The sequence below is a fragment of the Sorex araneus genome, chromosome 1, assembly GCF_027595985.1.
Source record: "Sorex araneus isolate mSorAra2 chromosome 1, mSorAra2.pri, whole genome shotgun sequence".
NCBI classification, from domain to species: Eukaryota; Metazoa; Chordata; class Mammalia; order Eulipotyphla; family Soricidae; genus Sorex; species Sorex araneus.
In genome coordinates this window covers 242,339,045-242,366,302 of record NC_073302.1, presented here as the reverse complement: position 1 = coordinate 242,366,302, position 27,258 = coordinate 242,339,045, and the positions used below count along the sequence as shown (strand labels likewise).

Genomic DNA, 27,258 nt, shown 5'->3' with positions numbered 1-27,258 from the left:
CTAAGACTTCGGGAAAGATAAGGTAGAGGCATCTGTCTCTTGCAGAAGAGCTGCTGGCTTTGAATTGTGAATGAGTTCTGAATTTCTTTTGGGCCCATTTTAATTTCATGATATCAAATAAGTCGTGCAGCTGAAACTGATACACATTTTTTTCTCCTGGACCATATTTACTTGAGGATTTTCTTTTTTATTAATGGCAAAATCAAGTGGGTAATGCAAAACATCTTTATATTAAAACAAGTGCAGATAATATTGAATAGAATGTAGAATTTACCTTTCTGAGACAAATTAAGAGACAGCACAGACATTTCAAATTGCTCTTGGACTTTAGGCCGTGTGTGTATTCCTGTGCCCTGGGGGAAGGTGGAGGGCCCGACTTGCTCTGTGAATGTTGGGGTGCTGCTGCCTTGATAGTGGAGTCTGAGAAGCAGCAAATAAATGCTCACGCATTTGGCCATGTCGAGGGGATTATTACTGAGCAAAGTGAAGTCACAAACTTTCTCATTTGCAAGCACTCAAACGTGCTGGTTGGAACGTCACACTTGGCCGAGGCTCTCTCACCTTTTCAGGGTGTTCTAGCAAGCCTGACCAGAGAGGGCAGTGCTGGAAGGGCCTCGCCAGCGGGGAAGGAACAAACTCCCAAGGGCAGGTAGCAGGAGGGATGAAGAGCCAACAAGTCACCTTCTACCACCACAACAACCGAGAAACCACAGGAAGAAACGGAAGAACCACAGATCATGGAGGATGGAGAGCCTTGTGGAGACGATGAGCCTGGTGCTAGGGGAAGGGGCTCCCACCGCGGGCAGCCCTGTGAGAGACTCATCACCAGCTCTTCTCCCCGAGTTTCGAGTCTCTGTTCTTCTGTTGTGGTGGCGGCAGCATTTTATTATTTGGCGCTGATAGACTGAAGGCGCAGATGCCTCAAGGAGATTTGGGGTGATTTCTGTGGTGATCTGGCACTCTGTCATGTAGGAAGTGTAAGAGCAAGAGTTAATCTGATGTGTTGACCTGCAGACTGAGGGCAGATTCTGATGGACACTGCTATTCTAGGTCTGCTAAAGACGAGGCCGGTCATGATCTCACAGCATCCGCTGTACTTGTATTCTGAAGTCTTACTGAGACAGAGATGCAAAACAACCTGCTTCAACCATTAGGAAAATGCAACTCCCCCGCCCTCCCCCTTTCTTTCTCTTTTCGTAAAACAGAATCTAAAGCAAAAGGGTTCTGTTTCAGAATAATAAAGGCGGGACATCGGTGGGTCATTTAGGTTGTTCTGGGAAAATAACAAAAAAGGGAGACACCAAACACCTCCATTACCCCAATATTAAATGATTATTAAAAAAGCGTGCCACACTGTATACAAATCAGTATTCTCTCCCACAATTCTGTGTATCTGGGACTACAGAAATGTCACTCGCCCTGCCCCAAATCTTCAAATTTACATGCTCAGGTCACAACAATATGTCTTCCCAAAGGGAACCTTCCAGAAAAATAAGCTATTTCCTCAGCTCATACTTCCTTCTTTCTGCAGTGTGCACCAGCGGTCGATCTAAGAAGTGTATGTATGGGAGTAAGGAGGGCCTCACCAACAAGCCCACGGCTGTTGACGGCTAGGCTGTTAGAGACGAGTGCAAAGGGGTAGATCAGCATTCTGGCGAAACATCCCGTGACAGCTTGTGAATAACTTCATTTCATTTATTGTTGAGACTCCACTGTCCAGTGCATAGGTATTGATGAGGTAAGCTGGCGAGTTACAGAGCCACAAAGAAATAATGTCACCTAGGAGATGACGAACAGGATCTGCAAAAAATCCCAGGATGCCCTCTTTCTGATAGATGGTGATGATGGAGTCCTAAAGTCCACAGTATTTTGATTCTCAGCCAGTGAGTTGTACCATCGATCTCTATGTGATCATGTGGAAGGGATGGGGGGTGATGAGGGTAGCAGCAGACTGAGCCATCGTGTCTTGAGTGGCCTCGTTGATAATTTGCTCAGAGGAAGCTGGGACTGCTTTCTGTACGTTTCTGGGTCCTAACTCCTCAGTCTTTCCAGGCTCCTGGCAGAACTGCTGTAAAACTTGCCCATGGACCGCAGTCCCCAGGACTCCTGAGCACAGTCTGGTAGCTAAGCCTGTGAAGAACCCACGCTTCCCATCAATGCACACAGTGTGCTGAGCATAAGAAAAAAGACCAGGAAGCTGATAAACTTGCCGCCCCCAAATATTTTGCCCTACTGTTGGAGGAAGAGACTCATACCCCACATGAGTGACTGGGATAGGATGGTGAGATGGGAGCCCAGGATCCCCTGACTGGCCACGTCCAGCATGATGGCACTCGCAGACAGACTGGAACTGATACACTTTTGTATGTCAATTATATTGCAGTCTTTAAAAATAGCATCTCTTCCTGCCCCTCCCCCCCCCCCGCCGCCCCCCCCCCCCCCCACACACACACACACACACGGCCTTGACAGTCTTTCAGAGCCACTCTGGCTTTGCTCTGGTTTGCTTTGGCTCCTGAGATTCTTCCAGTAGATGGTTTCCATCCCCCCAAATAGCCAGCACAGATGTGACTGAAAGCAGGAACATGGTTGCTTCCTCAGTGGCCCAGAAAATGCTGGAGTGTAGAAGCCAGGAGGCTCACCCGAAAGATGATCGTTCCAGAAAGGTCCTGAGGATTCGATTCAGTGAGTTTTAGCTTCAGTGTGTTTTGATGACTTGGGTGCAGGGGAGCAAGGGAGTCAGGCTTGGGTAAACAGGGCTTCCTGGCCACTTAGTGAAATGCCCAGAGTGGACTGGTAAAGTCAGCTCCAAGCATCCTCAGGGCACAGACACTCCCTTCCTACCAGCCCCACAAGGCAGCTGTCAAGTTGAGCCTGAAGTCCACAGTGTGGCATCACCCCCACTACCCAGGTTCTGAGGACTCAGACTCGAGTGAGGAATTCCTTTCTGCTGGAAAGTCACTCCTAAACTCGACAGCAGTGTTCCAGAAATGTCACCTTCCTTCACAGAAAATAATTTCAGGAGAAGGAGAGTTAGTGAAGCTGTTAAGGCAAAAAGTAGATTTTCCTGTGTCAGTGAGAATTGTATGAAAGATTCTCATACAAAACTCAGAAGGTTAAGAAGTTTTGTACAGTTTAAGTAGACAGGTCCTTCCCCAATGTCGAGGCCTCTCCTTTTTCTGTTTATGATGTCACTTGTTCTGTCTCTCAATGCCCAAGTATGACATCATAAGTCCCATCCCTCACCATCTGCTCACCTCCCATGTACAATGACCTGGTCTTGTCTCTATGCTGTTCTCTGTCCAGTCTGTCCTTTGCTAGCCGAAAATCTTATCTTATCACTGGATGATACCCAAGAGGTTCCCTGTTGTCTCAGCTTTTGTTAAGTCTCCAGCCACGAATGTGTGGGTAAGATCATTGCTGTCCTCCTGTCTATTAGCAAGAACCTTGTCTGGTTCTCTGTCCAGGTGTAGGTGAGTGTGGGATGGGGGATCGGAGGGGACTAGGGAGGCTGCGGGAGGCATTGGAGAGAAGAGGAGAGATAAAGGAGAGACTGGTTCAGTACTTCCTTGGGAAAGGGAGAGGGAGACGGGGAGAGAGATATTGGCTGGGGACTTGCTTTTATCTGCTGCCAACCCCAAACCCAGCTATCTCAGTATCTAATTTGATTGAAGACAGTTTTGATGGGTGAGATTTAAATGGACCATTTAAATCAACTAGTTCACCTGGCACCCCACCCTTCTATTCGCAATGTGTCATAGCTAAATTGTTTTATTGAAAGAAATTTACTTAGGGAAGTGTGAAAGGATAGATAATGAGAGAAGACCTAGGTGTTCAAGAGAGAGCGTGGTTTTCTTCTCCTCAGGGGAAAATGCAGAGTGGCTTTCCAGGAGAGGTTGTGCACAATTTTTCCAAAGTATATTGGCCTGGAGTTCTCTGCAAACATAAAGGTTAATCTGGGTGTTGTCTCAAGAAATCCTGACTCTTGATAGTCCTTTTCCTATTCTTATCAAGACCTTTCAATTCTTTTCTAGCTTTTTTTTTTCTGAGGGGTCCACCCTTCTCTAGATGCTGCCTCAGTTTCCCCATACTCAAAGAGCTCAGGATTTGCATTCAAAGGCATTTGTGCTTCTTGCTTTTGGGTGCTTCAGGAGCTAGGCAAGTTCCTTTTAGTTTTATTATTTCCTGAAAACTCAGTACTATGCCCCACGATCTGTCTACCCGTACCGTTGAATTGAGTCTGTAACTCATTGTAGAACGCTGCAATTTAATCCTGGTAGTTTGCTTAAATCCCTTTTAAGGGGTGCTCCTCACCGCCATGCTCTTACACACCCATGTTTTTGCAGGATTGTGGCAATCTAGCAAGCTTCACAACAAAGGCACTCCCTCAACATACCTCCTTTCCATCATTAGTTGCCTAGTTGCAGAGGACAAATGAATGAACCAAAAGGTAGAATCTTCCTGCTGCTTTTCCCCTTTACTTCTAATGATTTGCTGCTGTTGTTTTAACTATAAAATCAGTCGTATTGTTTTATGCACAGAGTGCTCCTGCAGCACACTGGCCATCAGAGTGCCCGTCTGCCTTCTTTATCCCAAGCATCCTTTTCCTACCCCCATCCCAGCCCCCTTAATTCATAGTACTGCCGACCATGTCTCACAGCTGTGTCCACTGATTGTCCAGTCCCTGAATTTGTTCCCTTCTACTCCACAAATGAGGTAGATTAACCAGTGTTTTTCTTTCCAGTTCATTTCTCATGAAACCCTCCAGTTTCATCCAAATTGTAGCTGAGTCCATTGTGCTTAATTCTCTCATCTGTGGTTGAGCACTTGGGTTGGTGGAGGATGTGGGGAATCCTAAGGCTTCGGTGCTGCTCTGGCCCTGCAGGGCCAGGATTGCCTGGGCCACCCCCAGGAGTGTTGGGAGCCTCCAGTGTTGCACTCTGCGATGCTTGGGGGATAGGGCTCAGCTGGGAGTGGAACCCTGGTTGCAGGTGTACTGGGCAGGCACCCTAACCACTGTACTATCTCTCAGCCAGTTTCCATTGCCAGATATTGGCCACTACAAATAATTCTGCCATGCTTGCAGGTGCACAAATATTCTTTTAGAATAATATATCTTGGCCTGTTGCTTTTTCTTGAGTTCTTATGGTTTCTGCTGGACTATACGAGAAACATCTGAGGATTTGAAAGCTCTTTACCTGACTGTGGCAGGGTAAAGGACTGCCTTACTAGCTCACAGGAAACACTTGCACAGAGTATTTCTCTAGAATGCATATTAGAGTAAGCGTGAGACTTTAATTTTTAGTTGTATGCAGTGAACATAATTTTATGAACTGTCATCATGGATTTAAAATGAAGACATTGATATTTAATACATATACTATATGTATTTGGACTGGAGTGATAGCGCAGCGGGTACGGCATTTGCCTTGCACACGGCTGGCCCCGGTTCGATTCCTCTGTCCCTCTCGGAGAGCCCAGCAAGCTATCGAGAGTATCCCATCTGCACGGCAGAGCCTGGCAAGCTACCTGTGGCATATTCGATATGCCAAAAACAGTAACAATAAGTCTCACAATGGAGATGTTACTTGTGCCTGCTTGAGCAAATCAATGAACAATGGGATGACAGTGCTACTATATGTATTTAATACATATACTATAGTGTTTTGAAAGTTTTGGATGTTAACCAGTGAGATTGTTCATTATTGAAGTGTTTTTAGACTAGCTTATTGGAATTGAGTTGTAGTTTAATTTATTCATTTTTTTAATTACCAGGTAAAATATGATTTATTCTGTATTCAGTGATTTCCTTAAATCAAAGAACTTGTAAAATATTCTTTGGTTTTATGTTCAGTTATTTAGGGAATATTCACAGAAAGTAAAGACAATGTGGGAGCTAGCTTTGAGGAATTTTAGTTTTTATATTTTTGCATTGCAGATTTTTAAATCTCCTGTTAAGTCAGTATTTGCCTCTAGATTGACTTTTCAGCCAGTCATACCTGGTTCATACTCTTTGCAAATAAAAACAGTTGTTACACTTTTGACAGCTGTGAGTGCGCCTGTTAAATGCCTCAGAGAGTGCAGGAAACAGGTATTCCACCTCTGGAAATGGGGTGGCAGATGCCGCCTCTGAATTAGAGATTCCATAATAACAGCCAAATGCTCTCGCTAACCAATAGCACCACAGAGACACTCGATTCCCTAATAAAATGTCAGTCATGACTCTGAGACAGTAGTGTAGAAAGCATAAGAAGAGGCATAGTTTTTAAAAATGGACAGAGATGGGGGCCAGAATGATAGTACAGCCTTGCTCACAGCTGACCATGGTTTGATCTCCAGCAACCCATATGGTCCTTTGAGCCTGCCAGGAGTGATCCTTGAGTGCAGAGCTAGGCATAAGCCCTGAGCACCACCATATGTGTCCCCAAAACCAAATTTAAAAAAAAGTGAGCCAACATGTAATTACGATAAATAATACTGTCTGTGTCAAAATAATGAATTAATAAGAACTTAGAGAAATACCAGATGTGGAAGAAAAGAGGGAAAGTCCATGGGAATAAACATTATATAGTGCTGGGATCAAGATGATACTGCATTAATCTTAGTTTAAATAGCATCTGTTAGCCCAAGGTCTGTACTTGGCTGGTAGGTTATTAAAATGGTGCCTTTAGGTTTTGAATTGAGTTACTTAAGGATACTCACTTTTTTTTTTTAACCACATGATTAGATAAGATTCGCTTATAGTTATTAGATAACTAGCATTGCTTTATTCAGTCATATGAGGATATTTGAAGACTAAAGCAAAAGTGTTGAGAAGCAGACATCCTTCCCTCATAGTTTGTTTGATCAATCAGAAGTTAGGTTATCTGATTCTGGAAGACAGAAGATGGTTGCTTCTGTAAGTATAGAGACAGTCTTGCTTCTCGCTTATGGCCCTACTGATAACCTCTCATTCCTCCTGGCCTTTGACCTAAGTGATGGTCTCCTGCATTGTATGTTTAATGTTAAACCAGGTCTAGTTAGGATGGAGGGGGATGTAGCAACCATCAGGTTCTCTGCAAAGATTCTTGAAGGCTGTTATGCAAACCTTGGACATTGGATGTTGTTTAGCCAGATTATCTCAGTCTCAGAGTTTTACAATAAAAAGGCCATCCCCCAAGGTTTCATTCACTGCTGACAGCAACCTGGAGGGCCTTGAGACAGTCTCTCTTCTTGTGTTCCACCATAAATGGTTTTCCCACCTAGTCCTACACAACCCTTGCTCCAATCCCAGAATAAGTTGGGGTTTAGGGAACAAGATGTCATCTTCTCAGTCTGTTTAGCACCTGAATAAAACTGTTGTTGTTGTTGTTGTTTTTGACTGTTTCGTTTTTGGCTTGGGAGCACTTTTTCATCTTTGAGTTTTGGCTTAATACCTTATCTAGGGTATGTGTTCAGTCCCTCTGTTGAAGCTATAGGTTAACAAGTGGTCACTGGTGAATGTGCACGCAGATAGACCATGTATCTGAGGGCAAATTTCTCAGGAAAAAACTGTTGATCTCTTACAGTGCTTCAGATCAACCGTGACCTCAAAATGTGTAATGGAAGACGCTGCTTAATTGTGGCACAAGCTGATAGTTGCTAAGATTAGTGGTGATAATAATAGGATGATACTATAGAAATCTCACAAGCCTTGGAATGGAAGATTGAGGTTGTAATAGATTCTTTGATATTTGGTTGTTTTAAAACTTCCTGGTGGGGGTTGTATTTGAAATTATAGAGAATATGGAAGTATTGAGATGTGTATGCTGTACAATTGTGTCCAGCATACACGTTGTATATACACATTCTAAAGGGACTATAACCTTTACTTTGTTAGTAGAATTTTCTGTAATGAACAATTTTTCCTTTTTTTATTGAACCGCCATGAGATACAGTTACAAAACTTTCATGTTTGAGTTTCAGTCATACAATGATCAAACACCTATACCTCCATCAGTGCACATTCTCCACCACCAATGTAGTATGCCCCCTCCCTCTCCCTAGCCCTCCCCCTGCCTCAATGGCAGAAAGTTTCCCCCATACTCTCTCTACTTTGGGCCATTCTGGTTTGCAGTATAGGTACTGAGAGGCTATCACATTTAATCCTTCATCTGCTTTCAGCACACATCTCCCATCCCAAGCAATCCCTCCAACCATCATTGACTTAGTGATCCCCTCTCTATTCCAGCTGCCTTCTCAGGAGACAGGCTAATGAACACTCAATTTAACAAGTAATATTTGACTTGTTTTTCAGTCCTGTTTTAGAAGATGTTTCCCATTTTGAGTATCCATATTTTTATGTTTCTTCTGTTGCTTTAATGGTTTTATTTTGTATACTTTTTTTTTTAACTTAGCTTGAACCTTAATTTGAAAGGGAAGAAGGACTCCTTTTGATTGATTTCTTCCCATTAACAGGTACTCACTTATCATAGTCACTAATGAATAAGACTCATCTGGATATAAGATGGATATTAGTATTACTCTAATAGATATTGAGATGCCATATTCATTGTATACTGAGTTCTTAGGTGGGCATTAGTTTCTGCACTTGCTAATTTGTTTCATTATATGTTTATAAAGTCAGCACCACTATTTTTGTTATTGTAGCTTTATAATATTTCTTTGTCTGATAGGGATACTCTCTGCTCTTTTGTCTTTTCCAGAGTTATATTGTTTATTTTTTGCTTGTTTATTTCATAAGAACATCAAAGTCAGCTGGTCAGGTTCTGGAGAAGAGAATTTGGGAGAAGGCATAGACCTTCCTCTGTGATGATGACTCTAGTTTCTGAAGCACCCTATTAGTAGCTTAAGTCTGGAGGCTGATTTAATATGTTGTGCTGACATTAATAGGCTCTGAAATGTAAAACATGAGATTCCTGGGCCAGAGAGACAGCTCAGAGGGCTGACGTGTCTGCTTTTTGATGGTTCTCTGAGAACTTCCAGAAGTGGGCACAGAATTTGGGGTATCCCCTGAGCACTACCAGATGTGGCAGCCTCTCCCCCTCAAAAGATTCTTATTACATTGTTTTACAGATATTTGCAGGTGTTTAAGGAATTACTATGTGCTTAAAGTTTTATTTTCTTCTCAATTTCTCAATCATTAGATATAATTATTTTAAGAATTGTCACTTTATTTTTCAGTGCAGAGACATTCTCAGTCTTCATACTTGTGAAAGTTGCAGGCAACTGAGCTAGGTTCTGTAAGTTCTTTTTGTTCTAAAACTTAATTCTAAATCAATGAAAAGTGGTCTATCATCAACCCAGCCGAGGATTGAATTTAAATCTTTCTAGCCACTGAAAGGGCTACTGTACAGAAAAACTGCAGAAGTGTTTCTTGGCAAGATTATTTGTCTGTGTCTTTCTTTTCCTCTGTAAGCAGTTGGTGTTTTGAAAGGAAGCATATTGTCTGAATTTTCAAAGTTCTCTAAAAACAGGATGGGGGAGTGCATTATTTTAAAAGCGTGCAACATGATTGCATCTTCAGCAGAATTAAGTGCTTTGAAAGCTCAAATTCTCTGGTTTGTCATAGCTGGCTATTATGATTGGAATAAGTATGTGTGTGTGTGTGTGTGTGTGTGTGTGTGTGTGTGTGTGTGTGGTCATTGTTAAGTTGAGTCAGTCTTTGGACAGAATAATTGGCTTTAGGGAGAAGATAATACAATCAAGGATGTGATAATTCTCAAAAGTCAAACTTTACATTTTGAAAGGCAAGACATGTCTGTGGTTTAATTCTGTAATGAACAGAACTGGGAAATAATCAGAAGGTGATTGAAAACTGATTTTATCTGTTGCTGATTGAATGGTAGTCACCATTAAATTGAAGTGATTGAAGCAGGGGGCCCAAGAGATAGTACAGGGATAAAGGCACTCACCTTGCATACAGCTGGCTTACGTTCAACCGCAGCACAATTCCCATTACTACATATAGTCTCCCGAGCACAGTCAGGAGTACGCTTTGAGCACTGCCCAGGGGCAACACAGCCTGTTCTTGGGCAGTGCTCAAATGCTTACTTCTTATTAAAAAAACAAAATTAAATTAAATGAGAGACCGGAAAACGATAGTGTCTCTTTTTGAAAATTCCTTTGAGGATTTGTTGATTTAAAATTGTTATAGGACTTAAAATATCCTAAAACATTGACTGGAGTTTCTGTCATCCTATCAAGCATAATATTAGAAAGTATAGGGCAAAGTTTGTGATCTGTTGAATCTAGTTATGCCAGTTCTGAGTCTGTATCACTGTCATCCCGTTGTTCATCAGTTTGCTTGAGCGGGTGCCAGTAACATCTCCATTTGTCCCTGTCTTGTGCTAGTGTAGCCTGATGGCGTATTGGGGGCTCTTTCAGGATCAAGGGAATGAGGACCATCGTTGTTACTGTTTTTGGCATATCGAGTATGCCACAGGTAGCTTGCTAGGCTCTGCCATGTGGGTGGGATACTTTTGGTAGCTTGCTGGGCTCTCTGAGAGGGACGGAGGGAGGCTTTTAGGGAGGCCACTAATTGCCTTTACAGTTGTTCCCAGTCTACCGAATATAAGCTTTTGGTCGACTCGCATGTTGTAACGATCTGCACACTGACAAACACGCACCTGCCTGCATCTCTGGGCAGCACCTGGGACATCTGCTGCCTCAGGTTGATCTCTTTGAGGTCGATGGAGTGTATCTGGAGGTTGTTGAACAGCTGGCAGAGCAGGAGGGTCTGTGCCAGGTCGAACACCTGCGCCGAGTCCCAGGTCACCCGATGGTTGGCTGACAGCACCCGCAGTGGATGAGTCACTGCACGCACTGCCGCCATGGCTCTATGTCTGATGGTGCTGTGACTCAGCCCGATTTCTTTTTGCCCCTCCAATGCCATTTTGCCTGAACCTTGTATAACAATCGGTGATGCCCATCAGAAATGACATGTAGAGTTCCATGCCTGACATGCTGAACCGCACATTGTCTAAGGCAAGGTGGTGAGCCAGGGAGAGCACAAGGGGTTCGGGTGGTGTTGGTGCCATCTTGCCTCCAATCCAAGAAAATATAGGGTAAGGTTTGTGATCTGTTGAATCTTGTTATGCCAGATCTGAGTCTTTTTAAGATTTTAAATAATACTGGGGCTGGAGAGATGGTATAGTGGGTAGCGTGCTTGCCTTGCATGCAGCTGACCTGGGTTTGATCCCTGGTATCCCTGAGCACAGAGCCAGGAGTAAATCCTGAGCACCACTGGCTGTAGCCCCCAAACAAAGGATTTTAAATAACGTTTTTAAGCAGATGATCAGGCCTACTCCTGAAAATTGAGTTCAGGAAGATTTGATAAGGAAATTTAAGAAAAACCCAAATATAAGCAGGAAATAATCTAGAGTATAAATTTGAAAAGTTAAAAGTGGTTGTTTGGTTACTGAATTCTCATACGCTCTTTGGGTGATAACAAGGACTAGAATATACCAGGAACATGGGACTTAAAGTAATGCTCCTCAGCCTGTGGCTAGAGTAAACCAGAATTTATGAAAGTCCCAGGAGGGAAGTTAGCCTATCCTTGGGAGTGCCTATCCTGGAAGTGTGCTGTGGCCAGGAGCTGGGGTAGACAGCCATGTGTACAAGATCTTAACCTCTTCAGTTGCCAATACACACCCTCAATTGGCTTTCATGCTTTCATGCTGGGTATCTTCAAGGTGAAATTTTTAGAAAATATTTCCCTCTCCTTAGAGTCCAGTGTGAACTGGTAGAATTTTTCAGTCTCAGGAAGCTTAATTTTTTAGTTTGTTCTTCGAAAGGTGTTGCCTTTGAAAAGAGTGCTCATGTATTACCCTCCCTCCCCTCCGTGCCAATTCTAGGGATTTTATTTTTGATATCTTAATATTTTCTTATCTAATAAGTGAAAATGCTGAGGCATGTTGTGTCTTTCATTGGCATTTTCTTTCATCTTATGGACAATTGGGCATTTCAATTTATAGCTCCTTTTCTATATTACTGAATGGATTATTACTTCCTTTCTGTTTTTGTTCCATAGATGTGGTGGGCCACAGCGACAGTCTTTGGGTTTATGAGAATATTAGTTTGGGGAAAAGTTGCGTTTTATTGTATCAGGCATCATATGTCCATTTCAGGACTGGCTTAGTAACAGCACTTAGTCAAGTGCTGGCAGGGCATTAAAGGGAAGTGATCACAGAGCAGGGTCTTTGGGAGTAAGGGAAGTGTCAAGTGGTAGGCAGCCGACTTACTGCAAATTGAACTCTATAGATATTAAGCACTGTGTAGTTTATAGAGTTACTCATGTAGGTCAGCTGGAAAAGTCCTATGGAGTGTCAGATGTTTGGACTTCATGTGACATTGCCAATTAATGCAGTTGTGTGAGGGGTCTGCTGTTTAACATTAGCTAAATATTAAGAGTCAAATCTTTTTTTTCTTTTTGGGTCATGCATAGAAATCAGGAATTACTCCTGGGAGTACTTGGGGGACCATATGGGATGCCGGGGATTGAACCCGGGTCGGCCACATGCAAGGCAGATGCCTTCCCTGCTGTACTATCACTCCAGCCCTGAGAGTCAAATCATTACCATGAGAACACATTTGGAATTATTTTGTCCATATGTAGATTACAGTCTTCTTTCTCCACAACACAGCATAGCTAGGCAAAATATTCATGTTCTAAAATCAGTGGTGTGCAGCAACATGGATGGAACTCCACTATGCTGAATGAAGTCAGAACATTCAAAAGGGATAGATACAGAATGATCTCTCTCATATGTGGAACTTAAGATACACTTAAAGTATCTTTAAGTCCCAAAGGCAACACAATGGAAGGCCCAAAGGCAACACAATGGAAGAACTGATCCGCAAAATTGAGTTGGTAGGGAGCAAGGGTTGGAGGAGAGGGATGTTGGCATCTTTGGGGATGGGGAATGGGTACTGGTAATGGATGTGGTGTTGGAATTACATGCATAAGAAACTATTATTGACCGTATCACTATCATCCCGTTGCTCATCGATTTACTTGAGTGGGTGCCAGTAACATCTCCATTTGTCCCTGTCGCGTTCAGGGGAATGTGGCCCATTATTGTTACTGTTTTTGGCATGTCGAATATGCCACGGGTAGCTTGCCAGGCTGTGCCCTGTGAGATTCTGCATTGCTCTCTTCCAGGAGCTTTGTTTTATTATAAATCACTAATAGAAAAAATTTTAATTAAAATATATTTGTATGTTCTTTTGAAATTAAAATAAATCCTGTTGATGTCAGCTGGGGTCCCAAATACCTCTCTTCACTGAGAGGATATTATATCTCATGTTTTGGATTGCCTTGAACACTGACAAATACATTCAGTTTGCCTGGATATTGGTCGGTTTTCATATCAGCAGGCACTTGAGCTTGCTTGCCACATTCAATTAAAACTGAAGTTAATGCCATCAAAGGCATTTTCTTTTATGTTTCGTTTACATATTCCAGTCTGGCTTCCACCACTTGTGTCAATGAAGACTTAACCTTATAGGGTCTGTGGGCAGAGAGAAATGGAAAACGTTAGCAAACTTTTGCTGTCATAAGTATAATGTCTCCCTTCCCCTTTGAAACAGATTTCTTGGGGACAGTTGAAACTGAATACCCAGATCTGAATGGCATTCCAACAGTTTTTCTCATTAATATGCTCTGTCACTTCTCAGTCTGTAAGACATTGTCAGGATGTTCTTGGTTGGAAGCCTGGATGTTTTGATTTCCGTTCTGGTAGTTTTTTTTCTTTAATCTGTGACCCACTGCTGAGAACCAACTTCCTTACCTCCCATTTAATCACACTCCGTTAAAAAAGCAAAACATGATTAAAGATTGTTCTCTTCTGTATAAAGACATCGAACACAATCTACCTTTGCTTCAGAAAAGTTTGGAATTTTAACCTTTTCTCATTGGAGAAGAATAACCCTCAGGGAAGGCATATGGTGGGAAATTGTTGACTGTTCTCTAAATGTCTTTCCTCCTACAGATGTCGTCTTTAAAGTGGGTTCCAATCCAGAAACATTTCTCTGAAGATTAGCTCAGAGTAATCTGAGATTTCAGTTAAAGGCAGATTTAGATGAGATCACTAGATGAGATCACCAAGGAGAGATTCAAACAAACACAAGTAAAATCTGGTCATCTCATAATTCTTCAGTTTCTCTGACTTAAAAATATCAGATTGAATTGGCATATAAATATGACTCTTTTCAGCAACTTATATTGGATACCTGCTAGGTACACTGTATTGTTCTGGATGCTGGGAATACATCAGTGGGCAAATACTTTGAAAAAAAAATCCCTGTCCTTTCCACACAGAAAATTGGCAATAAAGAAGACAAATTAGCAAATACTCATAGCCATGGAAAAAAATCACTGAAGAAGGATAAGAACGTGGGAGAGGTACAATTTTATGTGGGCGGTGCCGGAGAAGATACTAAGACTTGGAGCAGAAATGGGAAGGCCCTGTTTGTAAGGGAATGTGGGGTGGATGGGGAGAAACATTCCAGGAGAGGTCAGAGTGAGTGCAGAGAGCTCCAGCATGGTGCATTCTGGAGTATGGAAAGAATGGGTAGGAGGGAAGAAGTGGACAGAAGAGAGGTTGAGAGTAAGAGGGAAGGCCATAGGGGGAACGTGAGGGAAAGACCCAGGGTTTGTAGCCACTTTGTAAGTAAGAATAGCTGTTGAGGGGTTTGAATGGAAAGGCCTCATCTACTTCAGTGATTGTCTTCGTACTTCAGTGATTGTCCTCATCCTCCTTCATTGATTTTCCTCATTATACTCATCCTACCTCGTGATTGTTCTCATCCTACCTCAGTGGCTGTCCTTATTCTGCTTAAGTGTTTGCATTCATCCTACTTCAGTGGTTGTCCTTAACCTACCTCTGTGATTATTCTCATCCTACTTCAGCAGTTGTCCTCATCCTACCTTAGTGATTGTTGTCATCATACTTCAGCGATTGTCCTCATTCTACTTATCCTACCTTGTGATTGTTCTCATCCGACCTCGGTATTGTCCTCATCCTACCTCAATGGCTGTCCTCATTCTACTTCAGCAGTTGTATTTATCCTACTTCAGTGATTGTCCTTAACCTACCTCAGTTATTATTTGCATCCTTACTTCAGTAATTGTCCCTATTTTTCCTCTGTGATTGTTGTCATTGTACTTCAGTGATTGTTTTCATGGTACTTCAGTGACTGTCTTCATCCTAATTCAGAGGTTGTCTTCATTATACTTTAGTGATAGTTCTTATTACCTCAGTGATTTTTCCACATCCTACCTTAGTGATTGTTCTTAGCTTACTTTAGTAATTGTACTCAGCCTACCTTGGTGATTGTCCTCAACCTACTTCAGTATCTGTCCTCATCCTACTTAAGTGATTGTCCTCATCTTATCAGTGATTGTTGTCATTCTACATTGGTGATTTTTCTCATTCTATGTCAGAAATTGTCCACTTTCTACCTGAGTGGTTGTCCTCATCCTACCTTATAGTTCTCACCACTTCACTTATAGTTCTCATTCTACTTCAGTGATTGTCCTCAAACTGCTTTAGTGATCACTCTCTTCAGTGATTGTTGTCATCTTATTTCAGCAATTGTTATCATCTTACTATAATGATTGTTCTCACCCTACTTCAGTGATTATCCTTATCCACCTTAGTGATTGACCAGCCTTACAAACTATTTAATCAGTATTCACTTACAGGAATAGTGCAGAATACGATGATTATTTCTGTGTTTTTTTTTTACAGCGGGGGGGGGGGGAGTGAATTCCAGTATTTTATTCATGAATTTATACAGCATTTTTATGATACAATGCTTTCTTCATTTTCTCTGATATGAGGAAATTTTAACTAGTTATCTGTAGAGAATAACTTTTCCTTTTTAATCTATAGGAATTACAGCCAACTGTGCTCAAGGAATCCAGTTCTGCATTCCTTGGTAGTCCTGGAACTTTGAGGGTACAAACCCAGGAAGGGCTTCACACATGCTAGGCATGTAATCTTCCTCTGGACCTATATGCCCAGCCTCTCGTAATTAAAAACAATGTATTAAACACATCCCTGTTTTTCCTCCCACCACACTCCCTTACCATGGTGATTGCACTATGGGATGTTGCACACTTGGTCACAGTGTTTGCACTCTTGGTTGAATTTCTCATGGCATGGGCTTGCATGCTTAGTGGTATTCCTGTGACAAGCCACTCCAGACATTCACGCTGAAGTATGGTGCTGGGAATTCCAAAATGTAGTGGGGCTGGGCTTCACCTATGGGATTATGCCTCACCTATAGGATTGTGCCTCACCTGTGGGATTGTGTGTCACCTCTGGGATTGTGCCTCACCTGTGGGACTGTGCTACACCTGGGGGTTGTGCCTTATCTATGGACTTGCGTATCGCCTATGAGATTACCCCTCATCAATGGAATTTTTTGTGGCCTGTGGAATTGTGCTTAATCTATGTTGAAATGTGATGAAAATGTAATAAATAAATAAATAAATAAATAAATAAATAAGCAAAACCCCAAACAAAACCCTCTGCCTGGTGAGCAGCATAGTGATAGAACTTACGACTCACATGTGTGAAGCCCAGGGCTTTAGTCCCCAACATCAGCTCCCCCCTGCCATCAAGAAAACCCAAAAGAATTGTTGTATTATATGAGATATATACATATGCTCTTTGGGTCACACCCGGCAATGCACAGGCTTACTCCTGGCTTTGAACTCAAGAATTACTCCTGGCGGTGCTCAGCGGACCATATGGGATTCTGGGAATCGAACTCGGGTCAGCCAAGTGCAAAGCAAATGCCCTACCTGCTGTGCTATCACTCCAGCTCCGAATTGTTGTATTGTGCATATGGAAAATTCTCTACCTTTTGCGTTACTGAGGAGATCATCTTGGTTCAAAACAACACAGCAGAAGCACGGGCCTTCTTAAACCTTTTTCTTAAAATACTTAAAATACTCTTCCTGGGACCAGAGAGACAGTTAAATGGTAGGGCCACTCGTCTTGGAACTTGGCTACCCAGCTTCCACTCTTGGCTCTACAAATCTTAGAGCCTGAGATCCCTGAGCATTTCTGGATATAGCCCCAGCCCCCCCCCCAAAAAAAAAAATAGGCTGCTTCTCACTTGTTCACTTAACATCACTGCACTCTCATCCCATTGTTCATCAATTTGCTCGAGCAGGCACCAGTAACGTCTCCATTGTGAGACTTGTTGTTACTGTTTTTGGCATATTGAATATGCCACGGGTAGCTTGCCAGGCTCTGCTATGCAGGCAGGGTACTCTCTGTAGCTTGCCAGGCTCTCTGAGAGAGATGGAGGAATTGATCCCGGGTCGGCTGTGTGCAAGGCAAACTCCCTACCTACTGTGCTATCGCTCCAGTCCAGTCCTAACATACATCTGCAAATTCAGTTCTGAGTCTTTTCTTTCCCTTTCGAACATCCCCTCTTCTATTTGTGCCAACCAGCCACGGAGAAGTATTTCCACGACAGACTCTTCAGTGGCTTCTATACCTTGTACAATATTAAAACTAGGGAATTGACATTAGTTCATTATAGTTTTCTAGACTGCAGGCCCTGTTTAACACATGTTATTAATTGTGTTAGCTTATGTGTGGAGGTTCTACACAGCTGAGTCACATTGAGTTTGGATGGCCACTGCTTTAGCAGTGATCCAGTATGTCCTTCACTGTGGAAGGTCTCACTTGTGCTGTCCCTGTGCCCCATTCTCCATTTGTTACATCATTTTAGGGGACATCACATACACAGAATAGCAAATAGTGTAACTTTTTTTGAGACCTTTTGTATTAATAAAATATCTTTCAGGTACATTCAGGTTGTTGTATGTGTCCGTAATACAGTCAGCTCATTCTCTTTTATTGCTATTAGACCATTGTGTAGCTCAGCCATCCACCCAGGCAACAGCTGAGGCTTCCCCAGAGGTTTTTGTATTATGGAAAAAGCTTCTGTGAATCTTTTGTAGACTTTCTTTTAGTGTGAGCACACGTTTTCGTTTTTTTTCCCTGTAGTAAATATCAATGAGTGTGATTGCTGGGCCAAATAGTAAGTCCATATTAGTTTTCTGTGAGCCTGGTTAACTTGTTTTTGAAGTGATTCAGTATGTCTATCCTCATCAGAATTTGGTATTATCGTTTTTATCTTATTCATTTTGGGAGGCAAATGGTGGGTGCCAGGCTTCCATCTGTGTTCAGGGGTTGTTCTTTCTTTGCTTAGGGACCATGCAGTGCTGGTGATTGAGCCCAGAGCTCTCTCATGCAAAGTATGTGTTATAAACCCACCAACCACCTCCCCAGTTTTGTTTTGTATTTTAAACTATTGTAATAGATGTGTGATGGTATCTCATAGTTTTAATTTGCATTTCCCCACTGGACAATTATATTGTCTCATACTGTTAGGTCCTAATGTTAATAATGATTGCCCTCTCTATCTTCTCAAAAATGCTTTTTCACATCATTTACGTTTTATCATTGTCTTATTATTTGCTTTTTCAGTTGTTTTACTCATATATCCAAGATACTATGCCTTTGTTGCTTGTTTGCTTTCCATACGTTGTGTCCTAGTGTCCAATTTGCTGTCATTCTTCCCAGTCTTGGGTAGTACAAATTGGAAAAGTTTCATCTTTTTGAGTGTTCTTGGTAAACTTAACCTTCATATTTTTGAAATTGAATCATCATGAGATACAGCATTACAAAATTGTTTATGATTGCATTTCAGTCAGACAATGTCTTTATATAATTTTAAAGCGATTTTTTTCTTTCTCATATTGCTCAACATGTCAGTCCATTGTATTCTGATTGTCATTGGTTTTGGCAAACTGTAGACTTATTAAGTGTCTTTATTGCTCTTAAATGACTATTGCAATGAATATGACTCTTATCATATGCGCATTTTCTCTTAATCTTTGTTTTAAGCACTTGACTATGCTACACCTATGTGTGCTTTCATTTCCTTCCCTGGGCCCCCAGGGATTGAACCCAGGGCTGCTCTTTGTACATGGGTGTTCTTTGTACATGGCCTTCTTTTTGGGGCACACCCAGTGATGCTCAGAGATTATTCTTGGCCCTACAAGCAAGAATTACTCTTGGGAATGTTCAGGGGACTATATGGGATGCCAGTAATCAAACCCAGGTTGGCCACGTGCAAGGCAAATGCTCTACTCACTATAGTATCTCTCTGGCCCCTGTACATGGCCTTCTTAGGGTGGAAAAAAAAACTCAGATAAAATTTCTTCCTTTACTCTTCTGTCCCTCCTTGTCTTCTGTGACTTCAGTTATCCATGTGTTTATTCACATTGTTCTGTGGATATTTTCTTGTGGTACCAGGGATCAAGCCCAGGACTACACAAGTATGAGACCTGCACCTGCTGTCTATCACAGAGCCACCTCAAGCTCCCATACTTTTATTTTTATTTAACCTCTTCAAATTTGTCCCACCTTTTGTAATGCCCGATTTGTGCTCATTGAAGAAATACTTTATTTCTGAGATTATAGTTTTCATTTTTTTCTATTCAGCTATTCAGTTCTTATTTTATTCTGCTGACATTTTTTTTCACCGTTAATGTCCATTTGCTCATGTTTTCCCCAAAATCTCTCTTCACATTTATCAGTTCTGTTTTCTAACTGCAACATCAAGAAATCTCAGTCATATTGGTGCTCTCTCTCTCTCCCTCCCTCCCTCCCTCCCTCCCTCTCTCTCTCTCTCTCTCTCTCTCTCTCTCTCTCTCTCTCTCTCTCTCTCTCTCTCTCTCTCTCTCTCCCCCCTGACTCCCTGAGTCTTGCCTTTGAGATCTCTTGCTGTCCTCCAGTGCTACAAAGCTGCTGATCTGCCTCTATAGAAGTTTGCAGTGCTTGAGACAGGGATCACCTACTCTCTCATGTTCCATGTGTATTTAGTGGGATCCAAGAGAAAGACTTGGCCATTGAGCACCTCGCTGTGTACTTGAGCTCTGTGGTGATTTCAGTGAATCATTTCAGCTCATTTGTGGGTGTTAAAACCTTGTTAACTATTCAGTTGGTATTATCCCTATATAAAACAGATTCTTCTTCCAGTCACTCAGCCAGGGACCAAAGCAGCTATAGATCTTTTATTTCTTGGGAAGCATTTAATTTTATTTAGATGGTTTTTCTTCTTTCTTTCTTTCTTTCTTTCTTTCTTTCTTTCTTTCTTTCTTTCTTTCTTTCTTTCTTTCTTTCTTTCTTTCTTTCTTTCTTTCTTTCTTCCTCCTTCCCTTCCTTCCTTCCTTCCTTCCTTCCTTCCTTCCTTCCTTCCTTCCTTCCTTCCTTCCTTCCTTCCTTCCTCCCTCCCTCCCCTCCCTCCCCTCCCTCCCTCCCTCCCTCCCTCCTTTCTTTCTTTCTTTCTTTCTTTCTTTCTTTCTTTCTTTCTTTCTTTCTTTCTTTCTTTCTTTCTTTCTTTCTTTCTTTCTTTCTTTCTTTCTTTCATACTGAACTTTAAAAAAGAAAAAACACCCAGCAGTTTTATAGCTTTATCCAGCAATCCAGGACTACACAAGTATGAGACCTGCACCTGCTGTCTATCACAGAGCCACCTCAAGCTCCCATACTTTTATTTTTACTCATTACTGGGGAGATTTTCTTTATTGCTTTCTCTCTGTTCCTTTTCTTTTTATTTAAAGAAATTCTTTTGGCTTAAGAACCACTGATAACCTGGGGGACCATGTCATGCTGGAAATGAAACCTGGCTTCCTGTGTGCACTCCAGTCCTTTGTACCATCTCTCTGCCCCCTTGGCTGTTTTTCCTTAGCGAAAAAAAGGGGTACTTTTTTGTTTGTTCATTTGGTTTTGGGGCCACATAGAAGTGCTCAGGGCTTACTCTTGGTTCTGTGCTCAGGAATCACTCTGATGCTTGAGGATTCAGATATGGTACCAGGGATCGGACTGGGCTTGGCAACATCTAAGACAAGTATCTCAACTTGTCAGTGACCTCTGAGTTGCCTTCTGGCCCTCAAAGATCCTGTTTTCTAAGGCAATGGACTGAGGACACCCTGACTGCTGCTAACATCTGCAGCAGGAGATCTGCCTTCCACCCTTTCTGGGCAGTTTGTTCCTGGGGAGGTGCCTGATGCTGACCCATGGCCTTCATGCAGGTCTGTGCAGATGAGTTTGTGGATCCCAGCCCTAGCGAGGTAGAGCCGTGGCTGTATTGTGGGCGCACATCCTCGGAGAGATCATCGCCTTTGTTCAGACAGCATGTGTTAGAGGAACTGCTCCCAGATGACACCTTCCAGGGTGCAGCGGGATCCTTCCGGAAGGAGTTTTCTCGAGAAGTCCTTGAGCAAACCGTCTCTGCAGTATTACAGATCGCAGCTACTGTCTACCCACAGGATTCCATGCATTTAGGCAAAATGGGCAAAAATCTTCCCAAAAGGCATATTCTCTACTGGAAGTGGTCTAGAAGGAGTTCCCGCCTTGCCTTTCATTACTGAGGAAGTTGTGTGAGGGGGGGTGTTCCTAAAGTTGTGTCAATATTCAGTCATTTACTCTTAGAGAAATCATTGGTTAAATGTGAGTGCGGGTACCCACCCCCACACTCCTTTTCAGGCCCTGAGGAAGTCAGGGTGAGTCTTCTGCACAAAGCAGACTTCCCAGTGTGAGTAATGAGCCTGCCAGAGATCACTGGAGAATGAGAGGTGTGAGAGCTCAGCGTGGAATGATAACTGAGTTGTTTTTGCAGTGAGATGGAATAGGTCTCTGAAAGCAGATTTTTTATGCTTGAGTCTCAGCTCCACTATAAACTGTGTGACTTTGAGCCAGTACTCCCTTTCTTTGTTCCCTGCTTTCCTCGTGTGTACAGTGGGGTAATAATAGAATCTACTACTCAACTCACAGGCCCCCAGACTGAGCTTAGTTTGCTGCTCCCTGTTCAGAAAATTAGACACTCAGCATCACCTAGAAAATCTGTCTTTAAGTGAACAAAAGAAAGTGCCCCTCCCCCTCTCCCCCTCCCACACCCCAACGTCTCAGTACAGTCCCCCAAGGGCAGTATTGCCCACTGGGGAGCATATGGAGGGCTGCTGGGAGAATTAGGTGGGAGGACCTGTAGTGTCTTCAAGCAGAGTCCTGCAGGGTGTGGCAGGCTCAGTAAATATTCTCTACTTTACCGTTCCTCTCTTGCTTTCCAAATTCCCTTATGAGTGGGTAGCTTCAATCCTGGTTTTAACACCAGCCCAGCTGAGAATTCATGAAACAAACCCCACCTTAACCAAGTGTTTCAAGTAGGAAATCTCCCAGGGCTTACAGGAGTTGAGATTTCTTTTCTATCTGGTGGGACTCTGGAAGCTAGATGTTCTCAGTTCCTCTCACTTTGGCATTCATCTCCTTGTGTTTGAGTCATCAACAAGAGTATCTGCCTCATCTCTCCTGGCACTGCTGAAAGGAAATAGCATAGTGGTTCTAGTGACTCTTACTGTGGACGTTTGCTCTGGAGAACCTTGTCTCACCTTCCCCCACTCTTCCCTTCCTTGATTGTGCCAGGAATGTGGTGGTTAGAGGTGGTCAGCTGCTTTGTTGGTGGTGGTGGGGGATGATCTGGTGGCAGGTGAGGGATGATCAAGACAGTGTTCCTTTATTTTGGAAATGCTCAAGTTTCTAATTTATGCAGTAAGACAGGCCATGAAATGTTGAAATCACATGGTTCTGTTCATTTATTTATGATGTCTTCTCAGTATTTTATATGCAGTGATTCATTCACTTGATTTCAGGTAGATTTTTTAAATTGTTGACCATGTCTTCTTGTGTTAAGGAACTCATTCATTGTAAGCATTAAGAGCTATACAATGGTATTTAATCTGTGTTTGTAATAAATGTAAATTGTTACAATTATCACCTGTGTCTGATCTATGTAGTAATTTTGTAAATATTCGTTTTTTTCCCAGTAACTGTGAGGGGAACTCATGGACACAAAATTTGGGCATGCAAATTGGAAATGAATATGCCCGAGTGCATTTTGATTTCAAGTGTCTTGACTAGCCCTGCTTATCACTTTAATTTTATAACCTTGATTTTCTCAGGTTAGTCTGTATATGGAACCATTTAGTCACCTAATTATAATCCATGTCATAACTGACCTTCTGGCTAGTTGAGTCTGGCTTTGGGAGAGTGGATGGACATTTTCAGCTCTGAGAGAACGGTAGGGATTACGGGGGTGGCGGGGAATAGATGCAGGTCTAATGGGTAGAATCTTAATACCACTGGGGTTGATGGAGTCAGCTCTTACTTAACATAGAATTCAGTCTATTTGCAGAAAACCGCAAAAGCCAAACTTTAAGAAAAACAAACACTACTGATGTTAAGCATAAAAAATTTTAAAAAATAGAAAAAAAAAAGAAAAACAAACATAAGGATCTCAGATACCAAATTTCCAGTGGTTTGTAATAGCCACATTGCCTGGCCCAGTGAGGCCCCTCTGGATCATTGCCACTTGCCACAGCTCTGACATGTCCTGCACTGTGTCAGCACGGCTGTTTGTTGCAGAGCCTCCGTATTCTTGATTGTGGCTCCTTTGTTGGAGGGCAGGGGCTTGGATGTCTGTCAGGGCTAGAGGGATGGCAGCAACCAGTTGTCACCTTTATCACCTGTCTGCTTTGCCCTTAGTAGCCCTAAAGGGAGGCTTGCTGGTCTTATTTCCAGATGGGGCAGGGACCAATGTCCTGGCCCTAACAATTCTCCTCTACTCCAGAACTCCAGGACTGGAGCTGTAGCACAGCAGGTAGGGCGTTTGCCTTGCCCATGGCTGACCTGGGTTCAATTCCTCCGTCCCTCTCAGAGAACCCGGCAAGCTACTGAGAGTATCCTGCCCACATGATAGAGCCTGGCAAGCTACTCGTGGCATATTTGAAATGCCAAAAGTCTCACAATAGAGACGTTATTGGTGCCTCCTCGAGCAAATCGATGAACAACGGGACGGCAATGTTACAGTGCTACTCCAGAACTCTTGATGGTAGCTCCAGGCATAGAACTTAAATATAGACATCTCCCATGCCCATACCACCTTTTCTTTGCTTTGCTTTGCTTTTTTCTTTAGTCCTGCATCTCAGAAAAATGTTTACTAAAAGATCTTAGTGGATGATGCTCTTGGTTAAATGATTGCTCTGCATTAATAGGAGATGGGATGTAACGTAAGAAATATCTTCAATGATAACAAATTCCTTTACATTTGCCTGAGATTTTACATTCTTGCCTGGGTCTTACCCCCTTGTTTTTATCTTCTGTCATAAACTGTGCTGTTCTTGTGGTGTTTGGCCAGAGGCTTGGGAGAACTGAATGGAGATGTGTCATTAAATGTTGAACCTGTGTTTGTCCATCTTGTTTGAACACACAGGGGCCTCCCGTGGGTGGATGTTTATGGGACCATTTGTTATACTGACTGCTCCTATGCTTTATCCTCAGGGTAGAAAAATAACTGGTTACCCTCTGAATTGTGCTTGAAATCTTTTTTCCAGGCTCAGTGTTCCATAGCTAGCTCTGAAATGTCGTTTGAATCTGGAAGATGTAAGGATTGTCATGGTAATGATCAAAAACACCTCTGTAAGACAGCATTTGCATCTGCTCTTTCCAGCTGATGACGTGCATATTTTTCTAGGTATTTTTGTACATTTATGTAACAATTTCTTTGGCCCCCAAATTCAGATTCAATATAATAAGGAAACCTAACAGTAATTCTGATTTGGTTATTTTCAGTTTGGTGCCCAAGAGGATCTTGATGGCTGACTTTGGGATGGTATTTTAGCTCAGGTTGTCATGTTTAGGTCTAAGTCTGATAAAAGTGTATTTTCTCAGATCACTGCTATGCTGCATAGCCATGTGACATGTGTCTTTCTCTAGAAATGGCAGTGAAAATAGAGATTCTTATGTGCACACTGAAGATATCAAAGAAGACAGTGTCCTTCACTAGTAGAGTCAGTTGTAGAGAATCAGCAGGTTTCAGAGTAGAGAGGCCTTCGGATGCCTTAGTGTAGGAGTCAAGACTGTGGTTGATAGAAGGATGTTCTAGAAAGTGATAGAAAAAATGTGGTACTGGAAGTGAAAAGTGTATTTCCTGGCATGTACAGAGAGTAGCTCAGTATCTGATGATTTTTTGTCATCTTGAGGAAATAAAAGCAGATTTCCAGAGGGTCCAAGTCCATATGCTTTGGAACCAACACAAAACTGGAAACCATGGTGAATCAATGGCAGCATAGAACAGTAGAGATTTGAACTAATGAACACATGGAAAAGCAAATCACTGGCACGTGTAAGAGTCTCTTTCATCGTTTATGTTGCCTGCAAACGGTTTCTTGTATTTTCTAATCTAATTGCAGCAACTGGAAAGGTGGGGCCAGAACTGAGCTTTGGATGCTGGAATCAGGGAATAAGAGATATTGTATCTTCTTGATGATTCTTGGCAGGTGGTAACATCATCATCATAATGAGTGTATGCTTCTTATGTGCAAGCTATTATCCCAAACATTAAGAAATACTCAGCTTTCACCCTCAGTGGCTTCTAATTGAGTTGAAAAGACCACATTTGCACTTGAAGATAAGCCCAATGCGAAGTAGACACGTTGAGTGGTACTTGTATGTTCTGTTTTATGAAAAAATTATTATGTTTCACTTTGGGAACCTGGACTCTTCTCAAAAAACTACTAATTGAAATTCCATATAATTCCACTTCTGGGCATGTACCCCAAGGGTCTAAGAACTAAATTTAGAAAAGACATCTGTGTGTTCTGTGCAAGGAAGTAGCTTTCTAGGTGGGCTGGGAGCTGCAGAGAATGTGTTGGGAATAGCTATAGAAAGAGCTGAGTTTGGAATACAAGGTGGGACTTAAGTTGAGCAGTGTATAGGTTAGTGTTTTTCCTACATTTACCTCACCTTTCACTCTGAGTCTATTTTCTAGTTTGTAAGATAAAGAAGTAATTCCTACCTTTCTTTGTGTTGGGATTGTTCTGGAGATTAAGATGATTTATGTGAAAGCCCTTTAAATGGCACCAGGCATCCAAATGTAAGTTGTTATTAATAATTTGCCATTTGTCGCGGAGTGCCTGTTGAATAACAGCTTTGTTTTAATTCATTCATCATACCTAATGAGTCTGGACTCCTGCAATCAAAGGTGTTTAATGAAGGTCATGATTAGACGCAGAGCAAGTGAGTCAGGAGACTGTTTTTAAAGTAGGCTTGGCGTAGGTCTCAGATTTCACTTACAACTTAAGTTGCATAATTAGTATAAAAATTAATGTTTAATGTGTATTTGAAGTGTTTTATATTTCTGGTTAATAAAAAGAATGTATTTGAAGAATGAGTTATTGAACTCCGGAAAAATGGGAGTCTGTTTAGAAATAAAATTACATGATGCTTCTCATCCTACATTCTCAGACTATTTTTAGCGTTTCTTTGAATCGGTGATGAATTACAGTTACAGAGTTCAGTAATTAAAGCAGAGAAAAATACAACATCATTTAGGCAAAATCTTTTTACTTGGGTTGGATTTATTTCAGGGTTTAAGCTGTTATTTTCAGGAGCATCTTTGGAATCATTGATTTATAATCCTTGGGGGTCACAAGCAGTAGGAAAAGTGCCAGAACATGGGCCAAGGACACAGCGTCCCACTTTCTAAAAAAGGGAAGTTTTAAAATATTCCAAGATTCTGTGATTTCTTAATGCACTAGCTTATCTTTACCTACATTATCTACAGAATTCATCCACAAATTCATTTCCAAGGGTTTCTTAGCCTCACTCTGTGCTACTGTCCTAGGACCCTCCCTGGATCATTCCCTCCCCTACTGATCAGGACCCTGGGCCCTGGGCCCTGCTTTCATCTTGCCTGATCCTTCCTTCCTTTATTCTCAGGCTACTCATGTATTACCAGCCCCCCACAAAAAATGGGGAAGAAAAACAATCCCCAAATATCAGATTATGCCAGTAAGTAACAATCCACATTTACGTTTAATGATTGTAGATTTTCCATGGTAATGTTGCTAGACAGCTTAAAGAAAACAACTCAATGTAATCAAATATTGTGAATTACTTTATAAAATAAAAAAATCATTTAAAAAAACAACTAAAAAACTTGTTTCCAGACAGCAACTTTTTCCTTAAGTTGGAAGTCTGTTTTATCTGGAGCAAGTTACTCTTTCCATCTTTTTATGTCCATCTTACCAACCCTCATTCCATTCTTGATTGAATGGATACAGGTAGTGTTTTGTTGATCCAGATTTATCTGCTTTTGGTTGTCTAGGGCTCAGCTCTTAAAGGGGTGACC

General features: G+C 42.0%; 1 protein-coding gene and 1 pseudogene across 2 annotated transcripts in view; one reads left to right on the top strand and one right to left on the bottom strand.

Annotated features, from left to right (window-relative positions):
- WASF3 (WASP family member 3) overlaps positions 1-27,258 on the top strand; it is a 136,082-nt gene that overhangs the window by 23,596 nt on the left and 85,228 nt on the right. The gene's annotated exons all lie outside the window — the stretch shown is intronic.
- Positions 1,400-2,325, bottom strand: LOC101547134 (mitochondrial carrier homolog 2-like; annotated as a pseudogene).